An 11,777-nucleotide genomic window follows, 5' to 3' on the forward strand; every position below is an offset into this window, starting at 1 on the left:
TGAGTCTCCCCCACGCTGTCCACACAGGGGTCCAGGGTAGGGACCTGGTTGGGCCGGGGATTATCCACCTGCAGCCACTCTTCACCCGGAACCTGCTCTCCACGGACACTTCCTCCCGCAGGTGCCAGTGTAAGTGCTGACCTGTGTCCTCCACACATCCAGCAGGCGACCTGCAGAGATGCAGGCGATTCTGTCCACAGCTCTTTGCACCTCTCCTAATGCACCCTTTAGCTAAACTCCCCCATAAATTCTCCTTCTACCTTCAGGAAACTCTCCTTCCAAAGATCGACTTTGCTTTAAGATTCATTTCCTGTCCCCTTCCCCCACCCATGCAAAACTTTTCCCTAGGTCTCTTTAATGAGGCCCCCATACCAATATGGGGGGAGCGGATGCGGGGGAGACCCTTCCATCAGGTTGGTTGGTAAAGCCAGGCCCTCTCAAGCCAGGCAGGCCATGAAAGTGAGGCTTCGAAATTCCAAGTCTGAAGTTGAGTTAGCAGCCCTCTGGTAAGGACTCAACCTGTGTGTCCTTCCAGGACACGGTGTTGAAGCCCTAACCCTAGTGTCATGCTACTTGGAGGTCGGTCTTTGGCGGTCCCTAGGTCTAGAGGAGACCATGAAGAATGGACCCCCCATCTAGGACTCAGGGCCTTATAAGAAGAGAATGAGGCACCAGAGCTTCCTCCCTCTCCCGTGTGAGGAAACAGCAATAAAGCAAGTTCCTGGGAGCCAGAGTGAGGGCCTCTTCCTGAGACACTGCTCTGCCAGGCCTCAGATCTTGGGCTTCTCAGCTCCCAGGCCCTGAGAGATCAATACCTATTGTTTAAGCCACTCGGCAGATGGTATATTGTATCAGAAACCCAACCTGACTCAAGTGCTGCAAAGACGAACGAAGTCGCACCTCAAACAGGCTGAAATAATTATGGCATCGAGCATCTACCAGCCACGCAGCCAAGAGGCGGGCGTCACCTGCCAGGTTGACCAGAAGGTTCAGTCCTGTGGTCAAAGACCCAGGTTCTCTCTTCCTGTCAGGGTCAGCTTCATCCTAAGAATTCTCTCTTAGGATTTCAAGGTGTCTGCTTTGGACAATAGAATTTCTTGCTTCCTCGTTCATATTGAAGAGGAGAGAAAAAAAGTCCTTGGCCCACACTTGCCTATACATACCTGGTCCTACAGTTTGGTCAAAAAAGTCGTGACGACTCGAGGCCCGAGAGTCTTCGGAGGAAGTCCTTATGCCAAATGGTTAGACTAATCAAAATGTACTTCACCTAAAATAGGCTCAAATTTCCCCAAAGTGGAAGGGGGGGTTGCCCCAAGTAAGGCTCTGCCAGGAAGAGGAAGAGGGGCATAAATACCAGGTTGCGACAACATCATCTACGGCACAGAGGTCTCCGGAACTCTTGGGGCACACTTTCACCTGTGAATTCACACTCTGGGGTTCACGCACAGCCTCCACTTTGCAGATAAAACTAAATGATCTGCCAAAAGAAAAGAATCACTGCAGATATTTGCATATATTGATGTATCGATGAAAAGAGCCATCACACCCCCTGTATGACACCACTGAATCTAATTACACGTTCACAGAACTGATTTCCAATCTCAAATAACCTCTAAACAGGAAAGCATTCTCACACAGTCAAGTGCTAAATTGAAAGCCAAAAGAAGACTATTTTTTATAGGAAATTATTTGCTGTTTTCAGCACTTTGACCAGAGTTTTTCAGTTAACTTGCTCCAGGTTATCCCAAAGTCAGTGCATACATTTATTGTCTGTCTTCTTCAGGACAGTCTAACCTTGCTTCTCTCTAACTATAGAGAATATAAAGAGTAACCATTATTAATGGACTCTCAAAATCCCAATCTCAACCCAGAATATGGGGAATTTTATTTATGAGTCCTCCCGTAACCACTGATGACCTCAATCAGAACTTGAACTCAATGAAAGATTTGGTCTCTAGTAGATAGCGCACCTCCACAATGTAAGTCAAAAGATTAAAAATAACCCAGCAAACTGGGCTAAAATATAATGGCAGTCACTTAGCCCGAGCTCTTGAGGCCTATGTTCATTGAAATGATAAGTAGCTAGATAATCCTGGTGTTTTTACTCACCTTTCTGTTTGGACAAGTTCCTCTAATTACAGTGGCTACACCTTTCCCTTCATTCATTATCTTTTTTAAATTTAATTGAAAAAGCAATATCCTTACCATTAATAAATGGTCTTTTGACAGCACTTCACTGCAGTCAAGCGATCTCCTGGCTTTCATTAATGACCAGACTGATATCTTTTTAAAACTGAACAATGGATCTATTAAAATGACTATTCGCCATCTGGGTCTCCTTGAAAGCGGGTTTGAGGCCAAGCTGTTATTTCTGCGGAAGAAGAGATAATGGGTTGGGCTGGAAGCACCCAACAGGCCTATCATACATCCTTATAAAATTCCTTTCAGGTAGGGCTTGCACCTGATTAGCCTCCAGCAGTCAGAAATGAAAGAAATCGAGATAAATACTTCGTGCTTTATAGAGTTAAGGTCTTGGGTAAAGAGCAAAGAGGGCAAATATCATCTGAAAAGTGAATCAAGGTCTAACCGCGTCCGACACAAATCTGTTTAAAAGTCACTTCAGGCCATCCAGGACCAGCATTTTGAACACAACCAGTCACTGCACAGTTGTGTGACTCGACTCCAAGTGGGTGTTTTCAGAGCAGAGTCTGGAGAAGGCTCCCTGCCTACTCTTGCATCCCAGCACGGACTCCCAGTTGCTGCATGACCGGGTGATTTCAAACCGGGATAATAGCACCGGGAACACCCTCCTCATGATCACTTGTGGCAGTGAGCAGGGAAATGTGTGCAAAACACGTGTGCAAACACACGTCAGTGTCCCCTCCCATAGTCCCCCATGATGTTCTATTGGAAGGAAGAGCTTTGCTGGTTACACATCCAATGAATTCATTTTCAAATTATCTTTATTTTACAAAGAGTGTCTTAATGTCCATGATTATTTGGAGTATGAACAGGTTCTATTAATAGAAATGAGGGATGTTCCACAAGCTTTTTTTCAACAAATATTTGAGCCGGGTATCAGGCATTATTTTAAGTGCCAGGGATACAACAGTGAAAAAAAGAGAAAAAATTCTGTCATCATAGAGCATATAATCAACCGGTGGGAATAACAGTAAACTGAGAGAATAGTAAGTGAAAATACTATGTATAAAAATACAGGGATGGGGCCTCTCTGGTGGCGCAAGGGGTTAAGCACAGCTGTGAAGCTGTCCGCAGCCTCTGCAACACGAGTTCGATCCCCAGGCAGGGAGCTGACCCACATGGCGCGGCAGACCTCTCCTGTCTCCCACTGCTCCCCTCAGCAGTGGATTTCAGTGGATCCGCCTGTTCTGCTCCCCACTCTGTCTCGGGTGAATCCTCTTACCTCCACACCTCTGGCCTGTACCCCAGTTCTTGTATGCATAAGTAAATAAATCTTTAAAAATAAATACAGGGAGGTAGAAAATCAGGAGAAGGGAGAGATTATAGTTTGCAGTAGGGTGGTGAGGAGTGGGGGGTCTCACTGAGGAGGGGGCTTTTGAGCAAAGACTTGGAGGTTAGGGAGAAAGCCCTGCCCCGCCCAAGAGACACCACCTCACATGCTCTCGCTCTCCAAGGACAGACTTTTATTTAGAGCAGCTCAGCCCCGAAGTGGAAAAGCTAGCCAGGGGAAGAGCTGGGACTGGCACAGACGCCTGACTCCCGGGATGGCGTTCGTCATTGCTCCTGACATCCTGCACGCGTGTGCCGAGGCCTGCGGTGTGCCCTTACCCCGTGACCCGCGACCCTACACCTTACCTAGACGTTGTTCCCAGAACAGCCCAAGGAAGGCCTGATCAGAAATAACCAGCTGGCACCCCCAAAATGCAGGTTCCTGAACTTCCTCCCCTACTCACTGGATCCACATCACTGAGGGTCTGGGTGCACCCAGAAATGCTGACCCAGTGAGCCAAAGACTTGCTCCTCTAGTGAAATACGGCTTTTCCTCCCAGCAAGCCTTCTAAAATATGTATGATTTCAAATTTCCCCACCTTCTGTCCTGGCTGTATTTCATTTGTGGCAATAAAAATCCAGTAGGTGACTTATCCCAACAAATTTTCAATTTTCAATATCCTCTTGCATCACATTTTTTATGACCAAAGACATTTCCCTAGAATAGTAAATCCTACTTGTTTCCATCTGAACTTCTCCATACAAGTTTCCAGGATCTGGGGTGATCTCACAGGTCATAGTTTCCTCTGAGGTGGAGTTTTATTCAAGGGCAACTTCATTAGAAAAGAACCAGCTCTTCAAGCCAAATTGCTGTGTTTAACAGGGTATGAACTTGCGTTTTCAACTCTGAAGATTGGATTCCACTGAAAAGTACTTTTCTGTGAAGGCAAAGGCCCCCCCCCCATACATCTGGTCATCTCCATGGACGCTATCGGGGGACGGCCGATCCTGCCCAGGCAGTCAGCCCCTTGCAGGCGCTGGATCTCTCCGAAGTGTTGAGGAACGTTGGTCTGCTGCACCTATTCAGAGGCGCCTTTATTTTGTACCGGTTCTTAGCTTGCTTTCCAGAAACAGCTGCTCCATCTCCTGTGACACAGGATGTAATAAAATGGAGTAAATGGAGTAGAGTATTTTGATAGATTAATCACTGCAGGATGTGCAACGTTCCCGGCACTGGTGGCGGAAGTGAAGAGATTATACCAGGATGACATCTGTTTTCTTCCATGTAAATGGCTAGACTTTGAATCTGCTGTTATTTAGCAGATGTGTAGATTTAATTATTAGGATTGCATAACCACAGGGGAAGGCAAGGATTTTATTGATTGTTCTCCACCTACGGTAATTGCAGAATAAGTAAAACTGCCTTTGTCTCCTTCGTGGAGTAAAACTCAAGAAGTGAAACCCATAGAGGAGGTGCTATTTCTTAGTCCTAAGGGGCATAGGAGCTGGTTGCGTGAATACCTATGTATTAATAAAATTCTAACAAATGTGTGTCACCGTTTGACAATTATTTCCCACCCAGGCTGCAACGAAAGACCCATTTCCAGTAAAATAGCTCCGAGGCGCTTATTGGTTCAGCGTCTGTGAGACCCACGATCTCTGCTGGATTCCTGCGGTTGTTATGGGGCTATCTACCGTTTGGATTAAAAGAAGCCTTGGAGTTTATCTGCTCTTATCCATTCGACACTCGAGGAGGCTAAGGAGGAAGAAATATATCTACCAAGTAAGTGCCAATGTATTCCTCAATCTGCTGGCTCTCATTCCGTCTCAGAGCAGTCTGTCAGGAGGAAGAGGCTCCAGATCTGTGCAGACGAGCCCTGCCAGTCGGTGCTGGCCCAGCCCCCTGGCCTCACAGTGGCCTGAGTCCACTTCTCCTGGCTCATTCCCTATTTCCCTTATCAGAGAGGCCTCCTCCGGGCAGCCCCAAAAATTACCAGCACCTCCCACAATGCCCCTCTCTCATTGCCGGTCACTTCCAAAGCACACCTGACGTGCAGTACCTTCGTGAATCCAGTCTTTTCTCTTTTAAGTAGAAGATCAGTTGCATCAGAGCTTGAACTTCACTGTTCCCCCAGGGCCGAGATCAGTGCCTGACGCGGGAGTGGTGATCAGTAGATATTTGTTGAAAATAATTTGGACCCAGTGCAGGCGTTTGGGGGTGGAATTCCCAGAAGTCCTATGTAGCTTTTACATGCTAATTAGTTCTTCAAATTTGAAAGAATTTCAAATGAATCGGGGGAGAACCTAATTCTATCCACTTTGGAAAAGGAATGAATTGAATGCCAGTCCCTAGTATGCACAAAATCCTGAGCCTCCACCAATAATACCCACGTCTGTCTGCACTTGCTGAAAATGCAGGCACTTTAAATCTCATGGAATAATGTTGTTCATGAAACATCAGAGGTGATATCTTGGGTCATCATATAGACAAACTTGTAGAAATAATATCATTTCAACCTGGATGGTGAGAATATATAAATGAAAAATAGGATTCATTCGGTGGAGGCGACACTAAATTTCTGTCTCTGCCCTGCATAACTTTCCTGTCTTCCAGAAAATAGCATTAGGAGAGGCACAATTCATTTATTCATTTGGGGATTTGCCATATAAAACAGAATATACAGCATGAATTGCAGTAAGGGGCACATTATTCTAAAATTTCCTAACAAGCTGGCCAAGTTTGCCAGGTTCCAAATTAGCATTTAGTCATTTGTCCTATGAGGAAAATACAAAATTATTTATTTATACCTCTTACAACTTTGCTTGGTTAAAGTTGTATCTGCATAATAGGCAGTGAGCTAGAAGGGGAAGGAAATATGCTTATGGCATCTGCCATAAAAAGAAGCTATTAAAATGACAATGTTACTGATTTCTTGAATGTTGAGAATAAGTACTCCATGAAAAAATCATTCTGCAATAACAAGCTAAACTAGAGACTTTTATTAACAGAGCCCTCGCAGTTATTACTCCCTGGACCAGAAGACACTTTACATCTGGCAAAAGGCTTGTCATCTCCAACCTAGGCGTTTGACCCAAAAACTGAGCACACCATCCAGATGAGGTAGGGGAGTCAGCACTTACTGGAACCTTTGCAGCGATTTCTGCTGAAAAGAGAAAAAATGGGCAACAAATTCCAAGGGGGTGGCAAAATCTGAAATCATTTTTTGTGGGAGATTCACATTCTATTTATCAGTTGTATTTTCATTTACAAATGACACCAGACTCATGCTACTGAGAGAAATTAGATAAAAAATATAATCCAGAAAAAATGGTTAAGAAAACATGGTCACACATTGTCATTTACCAATTTTGCCAAGTTAGCGCTGAGTCCTGTTTCTTCATCATGCATTTATACATTTATTTGCTGGGTCTTAGAGAGGCAGCAAAGTCTCCTCAAGTCTCAGCCACATGGGGTCAAGTTGTAACAGGGGGGTCCTCAGGAAAGGGGGAGGTTCCCTGCCCCACCCAAGGGAGGGTGGAGCTGAGCAGGAAGAGGAGAAGCGGCAGAAGAGACTGAGGAAGGAAGGAAGCAGGATGGAGCCAGGAGACCTGGAGGAGGCGCATGGAGCCTAGAGACACGTGAAGAAACTGCGCTTGTCTTTTGGTCGTGGACTGGGTGACACAGATGTGGGTGAGACCCGTGGGGAGGTGACCATGGCAGCCTTTATGTTGATGTTGATTTTGCTCTTTTCCTTCTGGGCTTGTCTGGTTGTTTCTGACCCTTTTCTGTGGGTCCCCACTGGAAGATGCCCTAGACTTGGGGCAGGCTTTGGGGCCTTGCTCTGGGCCGATCCCATATGGATGGACTTTTACCCATGAGGGGACGGGTCACTCTGGGTGCTTGATTTAGAAACTATATTCTTTGCCTTTCCTGTATTGTTTCCTAATTGTATTAAAGTTCCTTCCCATTAAAGTCTCATATGTTTTGTGTTGATGCGGCGGATGGCAGAACCCTACATAGAATAGGCAGGTTTACGGGGTTTGGACTGCCCCTCTCCCTGCCCTATAACAAAGTCACATCCCCCAAGGTGGACTATCCCCTGTGAAAGGGAAGAGGAGCTCCATTTTGATCAATCAGACTGACCTCTGGAGCCGGGAGTGGCAGTCAGTGTGCCCCAAAGCATCTGGCTCTGTGCAGCAAGGACAATGATGCCCCAGGGGAAAGTGATCCAAAGAAACAAGGTCACATTGAAAGCCTTGTTTCCCAAGCACAACTCCTCCGTGACTCAGCCCATCCCCACACAGGGTGGAAAAGCATGGAATTTAAAAAAAAAAAAAAAAAAAATATATATATATATATATATATATATATATATATATATATATTATTCCAGTCATTATTTTGTCAAACTGAAGGACAAACTGAAGTTTCACAGCAATTATCTCAGCAGTGACATCAGGAACGTCCCCACACTCTTCTGCTGGGTCTTGGATCCCACAATTTGCAATGAACCCCAGCTCTGCCAGTTATCAGCTGCATACGTTTGGCCAAGACATTCATTTCTCTGAGTCTGTGTGATGATCAGTGTAAGATGCCCGCGGTAGTGCCGGCTGCAGGGAGTCGTTAGAAGTTGGAGACAAGGAACTGGAGGACCCTAAACTAGGGCCCCTTACATCATCTGGTGCTTACTGCATTGTAAGTGCTCAACACATCCTGAATATGTAATTAAAAAGAAAATATCTTTAATTAAAGAAATGCGAAGATGGCGGGGAAATCCAAACCCAGTGCTGGCAGGACGGGCTTGGCGATTTTAATGGGATGCAAGCCCCTCAATTATTAATAAACACCATATTAAAGCTCCTCCAAACTAATAACAGCGAAGCCTCTGCCAGAGCCAGGCGGAGCATGCGCACCTCATAGCGTGTCACATCCATCCCGCCACCCCCCTCTCTACCATGAAGAAACAGCCTAGGAGTGCGGGTGGCTTGCTAAGGTCTCAAGCCCCCCAAAATACAGACTGGGGGTCCAGAATGAGTCTGTGAAGAAGCCACACATACTCTTACCCACCCTAACCACAGACTTATTCTGCCTCCTAAAATGTCGGTTGTGCATCCCTGCTGCAATTTCAAAATCTGGTCTTCCTTGTGCAAGCAGAGACCATCCCTGTGTTTTTTTCCCTTTCTTTTTTTTCTTTATTTAAGATTTATTTATGTATGCATACAAGAGCTGGGGTACAGGCCAGATATGCCGGGGTGGGGGGTGCGGTGAGCAGATTCACCAGAGACAGAGTGGGGAGCAGAACAGGTGGATCTACTGAAATCCACTGCTGAGGGGAGCAGCAGGTGAGACAGGAGAGGTCTGCTGCGCCCTGTGGGTTGCTCCCTGGTGGGCTGGGGATTGCTTCACAGTGTGGTTCTTAACCCCTTGTGCCACCAGAAGGCCCTATTTTTTTCCTTTAAAATTTAATTTATTTATGCATACAAGAACTGGTGTGTAGGCCAGAGGTGGGGGGGTGGGTGTGAGAGAGGACTCTCCAGAGACAGAGTGGGGAGCAGAACAGACAGATCTACTGAAATCCACTGCTGAGGGGAGCAGCGGGGAGACAGGAGAGGTCTGCTGCACCGTGTGGGTAGCTCCCTGGCCAGGCTCAAACTCAGGCCACGGTGGCTGCAGATTGCTCGATAGCGCTGAGACTTAACCCCTGTGCCACTGGGGAGGCCCTTCTCCCAATTTATTGAAGTAGCAGTCGCTTACATCATGGTAAGGTTTGTGGAGTAAAACTGCCACCTCGGCGATGGTACATATCACCCCAAACTTGACCCACCCACCACCTCCCCGGCACACAGCCCGCGGGGAGGGCAAGCCTGTACAGACTGGAAAATCACCCCGACCGCCTTTGGCTGATGCGGCTCCGGGCAGTCCTGGGCGCCAGGGTGAGCCAGCCTGGCAGGCGCACCGTGCAAGGCGCAGGGGTGAAAGCTCCCGGAGCCCGCAGTGGAATTTGCAGCCGTGAGGGCTGAGCCAGGGCACAGGCCTGGCAGCCAAGAGGCAGGCGCCGGCCGCGCGGGCGCTGGGAGGCGGCAGGCTGAGCTTCTGCTGTGGCCTCTCTCCGGGGTGTCCCCTCACCGTGGTCCCCGTGGTGGCAGTTCCGGCTCAGAATGGCACAACCCCCCCCCCACACACACACCGTTAGCCTGGCCTCCTGCACAGGGGTGCGCCTTTGCATCGGCAGCGCCGTGCTTGAGCCAGGCGTGTGCAATCCCAGGTGTGCGCAATCCCAGGTGTGCGCAATCTCAGGTGTGCGCGCCCCGCGCCCACGCCCGGCCCTGGCGCGGGAGAGCTGAGCGCTGCCCGCGCTGCGGAGAGCCACTGGGCTCGGCGCGCCCGCAGCCTTTTCGTGGCGCGCGAATGCTCCAGCCCCACGCGGCCTGGACACGGGTGTCAGGACCCCTCAGCCGGCGCCGCGCGGGCCTCCGGGTGGCCACTCACAGCCAGGTGCACCCCTCCCCGCGACTCGGACAGGCCGGGCGTCTGTGCCCCAGGCGGGAATGTCGGGGTGTCTGCGCCCCAGGCGGCGGCGTGGAGAGCTGGTGCCAGCTGGACCTGCCCAGGTGTGTCCCGCGGGGCTTTCGTTTTTTGTGTGACTTGCGCTATTCGGTCAGTTATTTGGGGTCTTGGCAAGTGCACGAGGTTTTCCAAGGAGGCAGTGGTCACGGCTTCTTGGCCTCTGCCCTTGGGCTTCGGGAAGTTTTCCCAGAAGCCCCACCTTCCCAGGGGGTCCTGTGGCCCATGTGTGGTGTCTCGCTCTGGGTGGGGGTGTCCACCTTCTGCGCCCCTCTAGCCCCCCAGAGACCCCGGTACCAAGTAGAAAACAAATAGCAGCTAGAGCTCAGTCTCATATTTGGAAACTACCCCAAAAACGAAATCCAAATTTAATTTTAATGGACTCTGACGTGAAATTGTAGGCCATTAAAGGCCTCTCCCCGAGACTGGACAAGGCAAAACAACACTGATGGAGACTCAGCCCCCCAAAGGCTGAAATCACCGTGAACAGGGGCCTCTTAGGAAAACCGGTTGACGAGACCCCCGCTGTTCCGGAACCATCTAAAGCTCTGATTGCCAAGGCCTCCACCTCCAGCTGTGTCTTTTTCTTTCTTAAAAAGCTAACATTTAGTTTCTTCTTCAAGTCCTGCCTGGAAACCAGATGTTTACTTGCTAGAGACTCTTAAATGTGATTATTGATCTGATCAGAGCGGCCCTGGGCGGCCCCTCGGAGGCGTGGGAGAAGCGGCTTCATGTCTGTCTGCCTTGTGGGCTCAGAGAACAGACTGACAGCTAAACTCTGAAAAACTCCTGTGCTCCCCCAGGTTCCTCCAGTCCCTGTGGCCAGAAGGGGCTCATTTGTAATGGAGATTTTGCACAGATTTAGCAAGTTTGCTAATCCCCTCTGCAAGAAAGATAACCTTGGGGCATTCGGTTGACAAGCGGAGTCTCCACCAATTTTGCCAGCGTGTCTCAGGATTTGTTTAAGAAACCGTGAACGGGAGCAGTGAGGTCGAACGGGTCCGAATTATTTTTCAGGGAAAACTCACTGTAGGAGAACAAGATCTTAGAGGATCGAAGTGGATATTTTTAATGAAATACAGGAAGACACGGAGGCAGCAGCCAGTGTTAGCAAGCGGCCCTCCAGTTCTCTCTCTATTCACCCCGTGTCTTGCCTGCGGGAGACTCTGGAGATGTGGTCACAGACCCCCGGGCTGCGCTCTCAGTACCCAGCTGCTGGGACGGTTCTGGCCGTCAGGTTGCAGTGTTTTCTGGGGCCTGCCGGGTGTTGAGAGGACGCGGCTTCTGCGCCCCTGTGCTCTGGTCTTGCAGGCCTGTCCCTTCCGCAGCTGGCCCTGACCCCGCCCTCTCTGGGGAAGGCGATGTTGCGTCAGGCAATGCCACGCCGTCGCAGAAGCGGGAGCCGTGGAGCAGCCTGTTAGGGCAGGATGCTGCCGAGAAGGCAAAACCTGGCCTTGTCACGAGGGATGGAATGATTTACAGAGTCAGTCACTCAGGGCAGGAGAACCAGGAGGAAAAAGTTAGGACGCGAATGTCTGCTTAGGGTGTCTAGGGTTTGGGGAGATGACTCTGAGGATGGGATTAGTTTTATGGCCCGTGTTTGAAGATCAAGGTTAAGATTCCACCCTCCACTCGTTAGCAAGGCGTCTGCTGCTCAGCCTCTGCGGCAGGGTTCCGTGCCCGTGGGCGGCTGCCCGGGCGTCCTGGTCACGCCTCCTGCCGGTTACTCCTCTTCGGAGGG

Source organism: Talpa occidentalis, unplaced genomic scaffold, assembly GCF_014898055.3.
Source record: "Talpa occidentalis isolate TD23 unplaced genomic scaffold, MPIMG_talOcc4v2.1 talOcc4.12, whole genome shotgun sequence".
NCBI lineage: Eukaryota > Metazoa > Chordata > Mammalia > Eulipotyphla > Talpidae > Talpa > Talpa occidentalis.